Source organism: Suncus etruscus, chromosome 10 (genome assembly GCF_024139225.1).
Source record: "Suncus etruscus isolate mSunEtr1 chromosome 10, mSunEtr1.pri.cur, whole genome shotgun sequence".
NCBI lineage: Eukaryota > Metazoa > Chordata > Mammalia > Eulipotyphla > Soricidae > Suncus > Suncus etruscus.
Genome location: NC_064857.1, coordinates 24,021,082 through 24,036,956, shown reverse-complemented (window position 1 = coordinate 24,036,956; position 15,875 = coordinate 24,021,082). Strand labels below are relative to the sequence as shown.

General features: G+C 33.7%; 1 pseudogene; it reads right to left on the bottom strand.

Annotated features, from left to right (window-relative positions):
- Positions 1-2,287: 2,287 nt before the first annotated feature.
- Positions 2,288-2,405, bottom strand: LOC126021728 (uncharacterized; annotated as a pseudogene).
- Positions 2,406-15,875: the final 13,470 nt, after the last annotated feature.

Here is a 15,875-nt window from a genome sequence, read left to right as displayed (position 1 = left end):
TTCTATGTTATCATATCATGAAAGGAAATCATGAAGGAAATGAAATATTATTTTAGATAGTACACTCAGAAGGGGTGTAATAAACATTATTGTATAATTATTCTATATAATTGTATAATTATTGTATAAACCATTTTTTAAAAATTTTTATAATGGTTATCATTAAGTTAATCTCAAGTGAAAAATGAAGTGATTTTTAATAGACCTCAGAGATTACAAAACCTAATTATCTCATTGTTCCTGAGGCATAATCCCTGTGTCTGTTATTTGTTGTTATAAGAAGTCAATTCTCTGAGGATACTATTAGGAACCACTTCTGAACTAATTGTTACACACTGGAAATTGTGCAGGTGCTATAAATGTCACTGTTTCCAAAGTATAAATCTCCATTAATCATTTTATGTTAATAGCTAACTTGGATATCATGGAAGTCAATGGAAATAGAGTATTAATATGATAAGATAAATAGAAATCTGATTATTTTTAAAGAATTGTGTATACTCCTTTTTCCTTAGTTTTTGCTGTTTTCTTGGCCCAATATCCTTTTTATCTTTCTTTGCTACTGAATCTGTGCTTGTATTCAAAACTCAGATCAAATAGCAGCTCTATAAAGAGTTCTCTGTCTGCTTTGATAAAAGAACACGTTCTCTGTCCCCCTTTTTATACAAGTATTTTACTACTGACTATCAGATAATGTATTGCTCTTGTTCTATATCTGCTTCTTATCTGTCTCCTACATTACATTTTAAATTCTTAAAAAAAAACCCTCTTTTTAAATTTTGTTTTCCTTATATTCAAAACAATATCTGAGATATAGGATTTGACCATATGTTGATATTTTTAAATCCACCCATGCCTTCATCAATACTTGTCAATATAAATGACTCTTGAAAATATTTTTAGAATATTTTCGTACTGATTTTGGCTTTCTCAATGCTTTATAAATGGTACTTGTAATGATAAACTTTATTTTCACTACTATTAGAATTCCATAGTCACTTATGAATTAATAATGGGATTCAAAAATTTCAGTCAAACCATATATACAGAAACTCTATATGAATTTGAAATTGAAGAAATCAGATACATTGGTGGCAGATGCTGTAAGTCTGGTTTCTTATTTTTAGAGTGGGAAGTTACAGAGAAGCATAGGAGAAAGACTAGAATGATTCATATAATAGATAAGAATTGGAAGCATCTTTTTGAATTGGCTTTTAACTTACTATATGTGCAGATGGTTATATATGCATGTATTATACGTTTATATATACAGAGAGGAGATAGTGTACACATGTGTTCTCTTATTCGATTAAATGTGGAGACATAGAAATAATTATATTATAATAGCAATGATTAGGCTGTATCAAAGGGTTACAGGAGTCAACTGAAATAGTTTGACTCACATCAAATACTGGAGAGATACCGTAATTTGAATAACAAAAATTATTAAAGTATGCTTATGTCATAAACTAAACAATAAATAAAGTGAGTTGTACAGGTATTAATAAAAATAACAGAAATAGAAAGCAAGCCTCCTCTACAAAATTCTGATAATTGATGTTAGTACTCCATCTACAAGAATAGAGCATAGTGGGTTGGAGAGGTAATATAGTAGGTAAGGTGCTTGCCTTGCAAGTGACCACAATGGTTCTATCCCCAGTTCCCCAGATGATTATTCCCAGAGCACTGCCAAAATAAATTCCTGAGTGCAAAGCCAAGTAAACTTTAATCACAGCCATAGCCCCAAAACAAAACAAAAAGAATAAAAGAACGGAGCATATTTCTTTCCTTCTCTCCCCAATCCCTCCCTTCCTCTTTCAATCCCTCCTTCCTTCCTTTGATTCTTTACAAATTCAGAAAAGACCCTCCTTTCTTTTCTCCTCCCTTCCTCCCTCCCTCCCTCCCTCCCTCCCTCCCTCCCTCCCTCCCTCCCTCCCTCCCTCCCTCCCTCCCTCCCTTCCTTCCTTCCTTCCTTCCTTCCTTCCTTCCTTCCTTCCTTCCTTCCTTCCTTCCTTCCTTCCTTCCTTCCTTCCTCACTCCCCTTCTTACTCCCTTCCCACATTTCTCTCTTCCTTTCTTTCTTCCCTTCTTTCCTTTAGGGGTAGGATGGTGTCAAAATTAGTAGTGCTCAGGGCTTACTCCTGGCTTTGTGCTCAGAAATCACTATGGAGACCACATGGATGACAGACATTAAACATGTCATCCAAGTGCAAATTAAGTGCCAGAGGAACTGTACAATCTCTCTAGCCTTAGTTCCTCATTTCCCTTTTTTTTTTTTTTTTTTTTAAGCCTACAGCACTCGGTATTCCCAGGTGGTCTCCCATCCAGCACTAATCAGGCCCGACCCTGCTTAGCTTCTGAGATCAGAAGAGATCGGGCGTGTTCAGGGTGGTATGGCCATAGACAGTTCCTCATTTCTTAAATATATCCTGTGTAACTCCCATTCAGATTACAGCATGGAAAGACAAGAATTAGACAAGCAGCTTTACATAAGAATATCTTTTGAACTGATGTCTGGACATCACTGTATGACCCCTAAATAAAACAAAGTTAAAATTATCTTTACTACAGTGAAACATGATAGTTACTCATGTTCAAAATTAATATCGATGGTAATAAATCATGTCAATTATGTTATATGATGAGATTGACTCAACTACTGTGGGACGTCTTTATTTCTTTGGGGTCTTGTTTCCCCAACTTTACCTTGAAATAACTATCACAACAATGACAAGAGAGATAGATTACACAAAATGCATGATCAGTATTACTCAAAACTTTCCAGATCATAATAAAAAGGAAATTATGAGAAAGCCTAAGAAAATATCAAAAAGTAATGTGGCAATCTAGATGAACTCCTGGAACAGAAATAGTGCATTATATAAAAACTGAAGAAAGCTGAATAAATTATAGACTTTAGTTAATATATTTAACAGGACTCTAAGTACATGATGTGAAGAGCCTAACCACAATGAAGAGTGTATTATGAAGTTTCATGAGCAGTTACTCTGTTTTAGATAAGTGCATATGGAACTGAATGGCCTTTTCTTTTATGTGTTTCTCCTAAACTCATAATGATAGAAACTGTAAACATAAGAAAATAACACTCTACACATACAAAATGCTTTATTTAAGTAATATTTACATGCTTATAGTTCAACAATATTTTTAGAAATTGAGGGGACTGGTGTAATAATATAGTTGGTAGGGCATTTGCCTTACACATGGCCTACCCAGGTTCTATCCCATGTGGTCTCTCAAGCTTGCCAAGAGTGAATTATGAGAGCAGAGCCAGCTGTAACCCCTGAGTGCTTCCAGGTATCCCCCACCTCTCACAAATGAAATTAATACCTTGACTTCATTTCTCATCTTTCAACTCAAACAGAATATGTAAGTTTCTTTCTTTTTTTTTAGTGTGCTTCTCTGTTTTTTTTAATTTTTTATTATAATAATTATTTTTATTTTGACCAAAATGGATTATATATCTTTCACAGTAATATTTCAGGTACATAGTGACATTGAATCAGGGGAATTCCCATCACCAAAGTTGTCCTCCCTTCACCCCCTTTCCCAGCATTCATCCCATCTACCCTTCCCTTACCACCTGGGTTGCTAGTATAAGTGGTCCCCTCAGTGTCTAGCTTGTTGTAGATTGGGTATCCATTCTGCTGTCATTGGCTTTGGATTTGGTGTTTAAGTTCGATCATTTTTTATTACTATTTAGTGATCATACAACTGTTTGGTCTTGGTAACCTTCATTATTTCCTCTTCAGTTTGTGAGTCGGAACAAGATGGTTCAAGTTATGTGGTTCTGTTTGAAGAAAAAAAAATAAAATGGGGCAAAAATCAATCAAGCAAAAAAATAAATGGGCGAAGTCCTTCTAGAGGCTATAAATAACAATTTGAAAAAGGAAAGGGAAAAAGAGAAACAACAACAATACAAAAAGAAAAATCAAACAAAAACTCCAAAAAGCATCACAGCAATAAAGACAACCTCTTTTGTTTATTTTTAGGCCCCACCTGACAATGCTCTGACGTTACTTTAGGCTCTGCACTTAGGAATTACTTGAGGCCATGCTGGGGACCACATGTGATGCGTGGGATCAAACCCCTGTCTTATGCAGTCTTATGCAGGCAATCACCCTACCAGCTGTACTATCTCTCCAGCGCTTGAATATATAAATTGCTATAAATTCATAGTCATAGGGTTCCTTTATTTTTATTTTGGTTTAGAGGCCAGTTATATACTCTCTCTCTCCAGTCCAGTATTGGATTCTTGAATTCAGCATTCTTTTTCTAAAACTCTAATAAATTAACACAAGATACAGAACTTTCACAAAACAAAAACTTTTATTAAAAATAGGTAGATGGGGCCATAGCGATAACATAGCGTGTAAGGCATTTGACCTGGTATTGATTCCTGACATTCTACATGGTTCCCCGAGACTGCCAGGAGTGATTTCTGAGCACAGAGTCAGGAGTAACCCCTGAGCACTTCTGGGTATGCCCTCCCCATATTAGACAGAGATTCTAAATGAGAATTTTTTCAAAGAAAAAAAAACACATAAAAAGATGCTTATTATCTCTTCTTGTTAGAACATGTAAACAGAAAACAAAATGAGAAAATAGCCATACCTATGAGTGGTTATGAACCAAGTGGCAATAAACAACTTTGTGTGTGTAGGTAAAGTTTCAAAAAACAGGAATCTTCTTATACTATTAGTGGGAATGTAAATTCGTACTGCCCTAGGATACATAATATTTCAGAGAGAGGGCAGGGTGTATAGAATCTGAACCAGATTTCTCACTGCTGAGCATTAACCAAAGACCATTAGACATATAGTCCTCTGAGCACTACCAGGAGAATTTTTGAGTTCAGATCCAGGAGTAGCCCTGAGCTAGCCAAGTGTGGCACCCATTCCCCATAAAAAAAGCACATTGGAAAATATACTAGTACATAGAACAGAAGTTTTCAGAAATTTAATGAATAAAATTATGTTGCATTTTATATATAACAATTGATTAGAAGAAAAAGATATAAATAAAACAATCTTACATCATATAGAAAATAGGTAAGTAGTATCTATTAATAAACTTTACAAAGAAGATATAATATTTTTACCTGAAAAAACATTATTTTTTTGTTTCTGGGCCACACCCAGTGGTGCTCAGGGATTGCTCCTGGCTCTGTGCTCAGAAATCGCTCCTGGCAGACTCAAGGAATCATATGGGATTCCAGGAATCAAACCCAGGTCCGTCCTGGGTTGGCAGCTTGAAGGCAAACATCCTACCTGCTGTGCTATCTTTCTGATACCTGAAAAACATTTTTACTTCAAAAATGATATCTGGTCCTTTGTATTAAAATAAATAGAAGACAAAAGGAGATAGAAATTATTTCATAGTAAGTTATTGCCTATTTCTAGTAAAAAATAATTGACATGGTTTAAATGGCCATCTTACTCAAATTACTGCACTCAGTGCAATCCCTATCAAAATTCTACATGCATTGTTAAAGGAACTAGAACAAAATATTACTAAAATTCATATGGTACTACAAAATATATAAAGCAATGTCAGGAACAAAGAGAAGAATGGATACACCACAGTTCCTGGTTTCAAACTATACTACAAAGCTATACTTATAAAAACAGTGAGATGTTACATTAAAAATACACAATATAATAAACTCTGAGAATTTCTACATGTGGATTACAAACCGAATAAAATAAAAATATATGAACAAATAAAATTGATAAACAAAAACAAATAAACAAATACATAGAAAAAGCATTTGAGTAGACACATGGTTTATTACTCACTTATATAGAGAGTTAACTTATGACAATGGGACATTAATTAGATTTAAAAAACCTCAATAAATAATTTTGGAAAGCTGTAAGGGCAAAATAATAAAATAGATTATTATCTGTCATCACATACTATCTCATATCATACACAAAAATTAATTCAAAGTTACTTAAATATCTGAATGTTAGAATCCAAATCACAAAATATATTGAAAAATATAATGAGAATACTCAAATATATTGGGTATGAAATTTTAATTCAAACAGCAATAAAAACAAAACAAATGGTACTACACTGAACAAAAAACAAAAAACACTTGGGCCGGTGGGATAGCCCAGCAGCAAGGTGTTTGGCAGATCCAGGTCTGTCCTGGATATATACTTATTTGGAAAGTTATATGCACACCTCTGCTTATTGAAGTGCTTTTTATAATGCCAAGTTATGGAGACAACCCAAAAGTTCAATGACAGAGGATTGGGAAAAAGTGGAGTGCAATTGTACATCTACACACACAAACACACACCAAGTCAATTATTGTTCATCTTTATGCAACACAACAGTTTTTCTTTTACAACAGCATGGATGGATGGAATGGAGGAAGTCATGTTAAGTGAAATAAGTTAAAAGGAAAGAGAAAAAGAGCAGACCACTTCAATCACAGCTGGTGCATAAAAATACAAAGTCAGAAAATAGACAAAGCCACAAAAGAATCAACCCTGTAGCTCTGGTTAAAAACTGAGATTACTAAAGGAAGAGAACAGATGTGAGTAAAAGGGAGGAGATAGTCCAGTGGACAGAAATAGGGATGTTGGAACTTAGTGATATGTTATTGTATTCATGTCTATTTTTCAAAGGTATCAAATAGTACTTATTGAACAGTATGCTAATACAAATATAATTTATCGAATTGTTGTCAACTTTAGATATTTTTAAAAGGAAGAGAAAGAAAACAATTTATGAGAAGTGATAGTTTTGTGAAGCTTGTTCTTTAGAGCTTCCTGCTCTTAGAGGTAGTCTTTAAGGTCTAGTGTAAAATAATCCAGATTTATCTTTAAAATTCTCAACTTTCTTGTCAACATCACCTGGTGAGAGAACCTAAGACAGGATATGTGTATAATACATATTATATTTTCCAGCACACAAATATTTAATAGTAGTTAGTGATCTTGATATTTTTATGCCAATGATAACCAGGCCTACTGATGTTGTTTGGTCTTTCTTTGTCCCATAATTGTACTTATTCAGTCTGTTAAAAAGAAATTGGGGGGGTGGCACAAGCTGTAGGGCATTTGCCTTGCATGTGCTAACCTAGGACAGATGGCAGTTCGATCCCCCGGCATCCTATATTGTCCCCCAAGCCAGGAGCGATTTCTGAGTGCATAGCCAAGAGTAACCTCTGAGCATCACCTGGTGTGGCCAAAAAAATTCGTGGGATCTATCTTCAGCAACATGTGCCTATCATTTAGACTTTAACCAGACATAAAAAGATTAACTATCTTATTTCAATTAAAATTTTATTAAAATATATTTGAAACTGATACTATATAAATTCTAGCAATTTAAAAAACATATTTTCTAGAGTTATTGTCAGATGTACAAATACCATTAACAAAATAAGTACGTGCCTTGACTGTTAAATAATATACTTCCATTTCTCAGGTTGAAAAGGAAATAAGAATTGACAGCCCTTATCTTCCCTATCTTGAGGAAAAATTCCTGTATTTATATGACATTCTGAAAAACATTTCCCAAGATTTTTCTTTCTGGAACATTGTCATGCACATTATGTTGATTAGTAAGATTCAAAAGTAACCCTCCTCCTCCTCCTCCTCACAAGATCCCTCATTAGTTTCTTAGGTATTTTTTTTTCTTCATTCAGAAATGGTCACCCAGCATCTTATTTCTTGGGACTGAGTTTCTTACACCTTCAGAAAAAAAGTCAGTCCTAGAAAAGGCCACATTTTAATCTTCATTACATAGCTGTAAAGCTTTCTATAATTTACCAAGAAATAATGATTTAAGATTGCAACATTACACAATGATATAATTTAGTAACCAAGTTTATAGAGAAAATATAATGAAGGATAACTTTCTAGAAATATAAAAGGGTATGCAAATAATGCTAATCTCAATTTTTGCATGGGCAAAAGAACTAAAATCTGGGGCCATCAAAATAGTATCAGACCTTAGAATGATATTGTCAAATGCCCAATACCTGTGACTTTACAATTGGCAACAATCAAATCCCATACTACGAATGACTTAGAAATAGAAACAATCCTGGGATAAAATATAATAAAAAAAAATAGTAAAAGGGAAGATATGGTGGTGAAATTTCTCCAGCTTTAAGTGAAGCAACAGAAAAATTGACCCTCAATTTGTACATACACATCAATATTTCTCTATATTTAATGTAGTAAACAATAGAAACTACCTATTTCTCAAGTTTCTTTGACACTTTTGGGCAATAATCATTCATAGCAGCTACCGCATAGAAAGCTAGGGAAGGGTCATTCTTTTCAATGTCATTATAATCAGAAATCTCTTTGTGTTCAAAAATTAGTAGTGCTGTCCACAGGGAAAAAAAATCCCAATCTCTACCAAGTATAGAGCATAATGACTTAATAAGACTTAAGTAGGAAAAGAAAATCCCAATGGTATAGTTAAAGCTCTTATGTCTGTCCAATTTTTAAATAGCTTTTTATTTTAGTAGTTAGTCCTAATCTTCTAATATTGCTATCCTCTTTTTTTTTTTTTTTTTTTTTGGTTTTTGGGCCACACCCGGCGGTGCTCAGGGGTTACTCCTGGCTGTCTGCTCAGAAATAGCTCCTGGCAGGCACGGGGGACCATATGGGACACCGGGATTCGAACCAAACACCTTTGGTCCTGGATCAGCTGCTTGCAAGGCAAACACCGCTGTGCTATCTCTCCGGGCCCGCTATCCTCTTTTTTAAAAAATCATGGTTGCATATAGATATTAGCTAAATAGGATTACATATATAAATATTGTTATCAAAATGTATCTCATAAGGGGGTTGATGTCCTGGTACACCTAATTTCTAGCAAAGGATAAGCAGTGAAATATATGGTTTTGGATCAGTGGAATTTTGCTATATTTATAAACTCAGACATCTCAGCAATTTGAATAGTACTCACTTTACAACAAATACAATATTTATGAACTGAATTTTGAAATTAATTATTTTAACAAAATGATTTGCATTTTAATTTCAGATACACTTTAAGATGAATTTTTAATACCCATATTTCTATCAATTCAGCTTTAGGAGCTTCCTCATCAATTTATAATTTAGGATTAACAATTAAATGAAGCTGGCACCCTCACTATTTAAAGATGCTCATCATTTAAACTTTAGTAAATTAAAGATGGTTTTTGATTAATAGTACTTCATTCTTATTTATGAATTTTAATGGTTTTATCTTTACTTTATTTGGCATAGTATACTTTATACTACCAAAACAAGATGTGCTATAATTGAAAATAAGACAAATAAGACAAATTTTACAGTGAAAGATGGGAATAAGAACATCTTTGTTTCCATATTTCACCCACCCCTTTTAATTTCCTGTGTTTTTTATTTTTTCCCAAAAAGAACATATTTTTTATTTATTATCTAATACCTTTGTAAGGGAATTTCCTTTTATTCTATATTTTAAATAATTTATTTTTGCCATGGTTACAAGAATGTAGTTCATTATTGAGTTTGTAGTTGGGTTTCACTGATCCCCACTGTAAATTGCTCACCACCAATGTTCCCAATTTCCCTCATTCCCCAGCCCCTACTTGTCTTTGGGAAGGGCATTCTACTTCTCTCTCACACTATCATTGTCATTGTAATTGTCAGTGCAATTATTTTTCTAACTGTGCTCACCACTTTTCGTGGTAAGCTTCATATCATGGTCTGGTGCTTCTGGCCATTATCTCTTTTGATTTTGGGTATTATTATTATACTATATTTTATTTTCCTTATATTCCACAGATGAGTGAAACTTTTTCTGCTTCTATTTCTCTCCTTCTGACTCATTTCAACTCAGCATAATTGTCTCCATGTCCATCAAATGTACAGGAAAATTTCTTGACTTAATTTTCCTAACAGCTGTGTAGTATTTCATTGTTTCTTTGCCAATTGCCTATTGTTGAGAACAATTACTTTAAAACAATTGTTTTTAAATATTTTGTTGATCCCTCATTGGATATGTATATTTTAGTAGTGTGATTTCTTCTTGTACATATCTTTAGTTATTAAGAAATGTCTATTTCTGTCCCTTATAAACTTTTAAGTCTAAAGTCTGTGAAATCTGATATTAGTATTGCCATCCTATCCCTTTTAAAGAAGTTTTTATTTGAATGATAGTTCTTCAATCTTTGACTTTGAGTCTGTTTTTTCCGACTATTCAGATGTGTTTCTTGTAGGCAGACAACAAAATGCTGGAGTAAGAGTTTTGATCCATTTTGCCACTCTGTGTCTCTTAACTGGTGCAAATAATCTATTGTCATTAAGGGAGATAAATGTCATGGAATTTGGTGTCATTTATTAATTGGAGTTTGGCGTGTCCGTTGGTACATCTTGTTTTAAAGTAACCCTTTCAGTTTGTGCTTTAAGGATGGTTTTGAGTCTGTAAAATTTCTGAGTTATTGTTTATACATAAATCTGTGTAGCTTTCTTTCAAATCTGAATGCAAGTTTGGGTTGGTGAAGTACTATTGGGGAAGCATTTATTTTATTGAGTTTTGTCACCATATCTCACCACTGCCTTTGGGACTTGAAGGTTTCTTATGAAAAATCTGCTGTAAATATTAAGGATATTCCTTTGTATGTAATTTTCTTTTGTGATCTTACTGCCTTCTGTATTCTATCACTATCTGTGGTGTTCATCTTTGTGAGTACAATGTGGATGTGTCTTGGGGTACTTCCCTTTATTTTTTTGGGGGGGGGGCACACCCGGCGGTACCCAGGGGTTACTCCTGGCTGTCTGCTCAGAAATAGCTCCTGGCAAGCACAGGGGACCATATGGGACACCGGGATTCGAACCAACCACCTTTGGTCCTGGATCTGCTGCTTGCAAGGCAAACGCTGCTGTGCTATCTCTCCGGGCCGGTACTTCCCTTTAGATCTCTTTTAGCTTCTACTCTTCAGGGATACAGGATTTATTTATGTGCATTCTTTAGCTCTGGGAGTTTTTTGCAATGATGTCCTTGACTGTTGATTCTTTGAGGGGATTTTCTTTCTGGGTCTCTGGGACTTTAATGATTCTTATGTTGTTTCTTTTGAGTTTATCAAAGACTTCTTATCTGCTTACATTCTTTGAAGATTTTTTTCATTGTTTGATAATTTGTTTTAAGGTTCTTTTCCAACCTCTTCTGTTGTATGGAGTTGTTATGCATCTCACCTTCCAGCTCACTGATTCTGTCCTAAGCCGCTAATTTCCTAGAGATGCTTAATTTGTTAGAGATCTTTCCATTTCACCTACCAAGTTTCAGTCCTGCTATTTAAGTTTAAAGTTTTCTGATTTCTACTTTTATATCCTCTTGATTCTTATTTGTGGTTCATTTCTTTTCCATGGTTTCTTTGAATTCTTTGAGCATTCTCCAGATTTCCTCTCAATTTATCAGAGAGGCTATATAGATATTTGGTACTTGTTTCATCTGCAGAGCTACTTTATTTATTCTTTATGCCTGGTGATATTTTGTTTTGTTTCCTTTGCAGTGTGGCGTTTTCTACATGTTGTTTTAGGATTCATTAACTAGAGGATATGTGTGTGTGTGGCTGTGGAGTGACAATGAAGGGATCTTGTCATGCCTCAGATAAACCCTCCTGCTGGTTCCCTATAGGACTAAAGGGCAGGCACTGGACACTTGATTCCTGGAGGTACTTGGGGACCTTGCCATGCTGATAATCATCAGTCCTTCTTCCTGGTTTCCTTTCTAAAAGGATTTCTGTGCAAAGCTAAATTATTTACTAATCTGGTTTCTTTTCTCTGCTTACTACTTATCTTTATTGTATTACCACCTCTGACACATTACATACTTCACGGAAGTCTTTGAAATACAAAACACATACAGTCAAGACTTTGCGTATGTGTTTGCAGTGTTTCAAATACTTCAAGAGTTCCCCTTTCTGCTCCCATTTCTTCTCCAGAATGATAATTTCCAACTATCATTATCATAGTGGTAAGATTTTGATATTTGGTTTTACAGATTATTGGGTTGTGTTGTTTTTTTTTTTATTGTAGCTGTTTTTGGCTTCTTATTGGTCACTGAATTTTATCTTGTTCAGAACACTTGTCAAAATCATCTCTGGCCAACTCTTTATTTCTCCTGGTATATGTCTAATCTGGTTTGATTCCCAACACTACATATTATTCCCAAATCCTACTTTCTAATGTTTAGTCATTACTCCTACCTGATTACTTTATAATTGTAATAGCTTGTTAAAATTCTCTATCCTAGTACACCAGTTGTAGGCCTATTTCTTGATCAATATGGTACAAGAACAAAACATCAAGAACAAAATATTAAAATGTAAAAATTTCTTTACATTAAAGATGAATAGTGGTAATAAACTTACTCTACCACAAAGTATTATTACAAAGTATAAACTATAATTCTTGAAAATAATAAATTCTATGGTTTGTTTATTACAAAATTATAAAATTTCAGAAAATGAAAGTTAAGCTACTTAAAATATGCTTTTAAGATGAATGAGGGGCTGGAGAGATAGCATGAATGTAGGTTGTTTGCCTTGCATGTAGAAGGACAGTGGTTTGAATCTGGGCATCCCATATTGTCCCCTGAGCCTGCCAGGAGTGATTTCTGAGTGTAGAGCCAGGAGTAACCCTTGAGCAAAGCCAGGTGTGATCCAAAAACCAAAAAAAAAAAAAAAATATTTTTAAAACTTTAATTCTACCTCCCTTAATTTTTCCTTATAGATAACTTAGCCAAATATAGAATGATAGGTTAAAATTGCTGTTTTTATTTTTAATAAATTACTTAATTTCAAGACTATGTATTACATAGTTATTCATAATACATTTGTTTCAAGACCAATCCCACTACAAATATGAAATTCCCTCTACCTTTGTTTTGATTCCAAACCCCTTCTCAAGCCCATCTCTATTGGCAGACACAAAATAATATATTTATGTTGCTTGTTTATAGGTAAGTGATAATAATATTATTTTTAAACTATCATAATATAATGTTTGTGAAAATTAGTGTATCTCACAATGAAGTCAATAAATAATTGTCAGAAGTTTTGCTAAGGTATTTGTTTTTAGTCAATTTTCTGTTATTTGTTTTGTTTCTAAACAGTATGTGGCTTTAAATCCATGCTGATGTCTAAATTGGTGTGTTTCTACTGGGATGACAGTATTAAAAAATTGGAGTTGTTGCATTGCCAGATAGTTCAAGAATTTCAAGATCTGTGGCTGATATTGAAGTACAAGAAGGTAGGGGGTAGGGTGGGCAGAGTGGGAAATGCCTGCACTCATTTAAAAATGTTATGGAGATGTCAAAACTCTAAAAAAAAATACCAACAATTCTAGAATTTTGGTATATTTGGCATCTCTGCAGAGTCAATGGTTAACTGGTGAAGATGAGCCATTAGCAAAGCTGAATTTGTGGGTGGTGAGTGCAGCTGGCATGGCTTCAGCTGTAAGAGGACTTGGCCTGCCCTTCCTTTTGAGATTGCCATTTTTCAGTTGTATGGACAGTGTACCCATTTATTCATGGCTTCATATACATCTCTTCTGAGAATAGAGTGAGTCTGCAAATCTGTCTAAATGTGGCTATGTTTGTAGAACATAGTTTTAGTTCTGGAAATTAACTTTAACTCAGGACCATGGCAATGAGTAGTCTCATGACAGTCTAATTGTTATTTATTTCTCTTAAAATTTAACATGTATTCTTAAAAAATGTCTATTAAATAAACTAAAAATTCAAGTCAGTATTTCACTTGTACTTTTCAATGACAAATAAAGAACCAAAACTAACATACCAATACTTGATCTATTAAAAATAAAAAACTAGATTAACTATTCTATTCAAATACAATATTTTCAGAAACCAGAGTTCCACGTCTAATAACTACTTTAAACTATTATGGGGCCAGAGCAGTGGCGAAGTGGTAGGGTGTTTGCCTTGCACGTGGCTAACCTAGGTAGGACCACAGTTCAATACCCCAGCGTCCCATATGGCTTCCTAAGCCAGGAGTAATTTCTGAGCACATAACAAGGAGTAACCCCTGAGCATCACCGGGTATGGCCCAAAAACCAAAAACATTGTTAGGATAGAATCTTTCATAATGATTCTAATAAGGAATAGTACTCCTATGTAGTTGTCTCTTTCTATGTGGTACAACATAGAAATAGTGATGTTTTCTTGCCTTACCAACTACAATATATCCTAGCATAAAAACTAGAATGGAAATAATAGTTAAATATAAAAGATTAAAAAAAAGCAGGTTGGGCTTTATTTTGTTAGGGAAAATTTCTCAATATATTTTGATATTAAAATTTTAATTGAAAGTGATATGTTTTGATTTTTCATTTCCCTACCTTAAATGGGAAGACAGCCAAGTTAAAAGCTATTTATAAGATAATAATTAAAACTTATAAAAGCTAGAGTTTGAGTAATTTTCTCCCACTTACTTATGCTCTGGGTTCATTTTTTTCACAAAACATTAAATCGAGTCTGTTGAATAGTCCATGTGCATAATAGACAGTACAATCCAGACATTCATTAGTTTCTTTTCTTATACCATACTGCATTTGTGCTTTCTAATTCTGCCAAAGAATTCTATTCTCTTATAATCAGAAAGGCAATGAAAAATACCTCTCAAATAATATTTTTAAAAACATAAAATATTAGATTATTTTTCTTTATTCTGATTTTAATTTGTGATCAATTTAATAATGTTTATTTTTAAATTTAAATCTAATTATATTTATTTTTAAATCCCTATCAGATTTGGGCCTTAATGATCTTTGCACTGAATATCCTGTAATACAACCTTCTAGAATGCTGCTGTCAACTTTTTTCATACTTAAATGTAGAAACAAAACCAAATAAAAAATGATCCCACAGGATTTTCCTTGCAACCATTCTCTTGTTTTTAGGAATCAAAACTAAAATGCATGCTTCTGTTTTGCAACATTCTATTAAATTTTCTGCCTACTAAATTTAGTTTAACTTGATGTAATGCTATTACTTTTTTCCAATAGTCAATGTTATCTTACACATTTATCCAACAGTCAAATTGCATTATTTTGTTTTATGTAATTTCAGTCTGCTTTTGAAACCTGATAGCACTGAGACCTGAAGAAGTAAAGGACAAATGACGGTTTCAATAAGCTGAATGAACTCATCTTGGAAAATTATTGCCTTTGATGTCATTATATTACTTGTAGCTACAACAGCCCTCTAAAATGGAAATCAACCCCACCATTACTTTCTCATTAAACTCCCACTCCTTCTAAACACAGACCTGGATCTTAATTTATTTTGTGGAAACTTGCAAACCACCTGATATATTTCACTGAAAATCATGCTAATGATAATATTATCTTAGACATAAGGCATTATTTTTAATGATTTACACCGATGGCAATTCACACTTTTAAATAATATTTTATATTTTAATCTCATTTACTCTTCAATAAATTCTAAGAGAAAGAAGTCATTTGCTTTCTCCAGAGAATAAAACATGCTTGGAGAGGTAAAATCGTGTAGAACTGCACAGCTGCTCATTGTCAAGGCCAGGACTTTAGTCCAACATCCAAAACCAGTTCAAACTTTTGCAACTATCTAGCACCTACTCATCTTCCGCTTTGGTCATTTCACACATAATAGAGCTAAGGCAAATTAAAAAGATACATCAGCAGTTTTGGATCAAATGTTCCAGCATGTCCTATTTCAGAGGAAGTAAGAGAAATAACCTAATAAATATGGATTTCCTCAATCTTGTACCAACTTGCACTCACAAATCGACTACTTTCTAACCTCTTGCTTTGAGACAGAGGAATTTCTTTTCTATAAAATATTAAAAT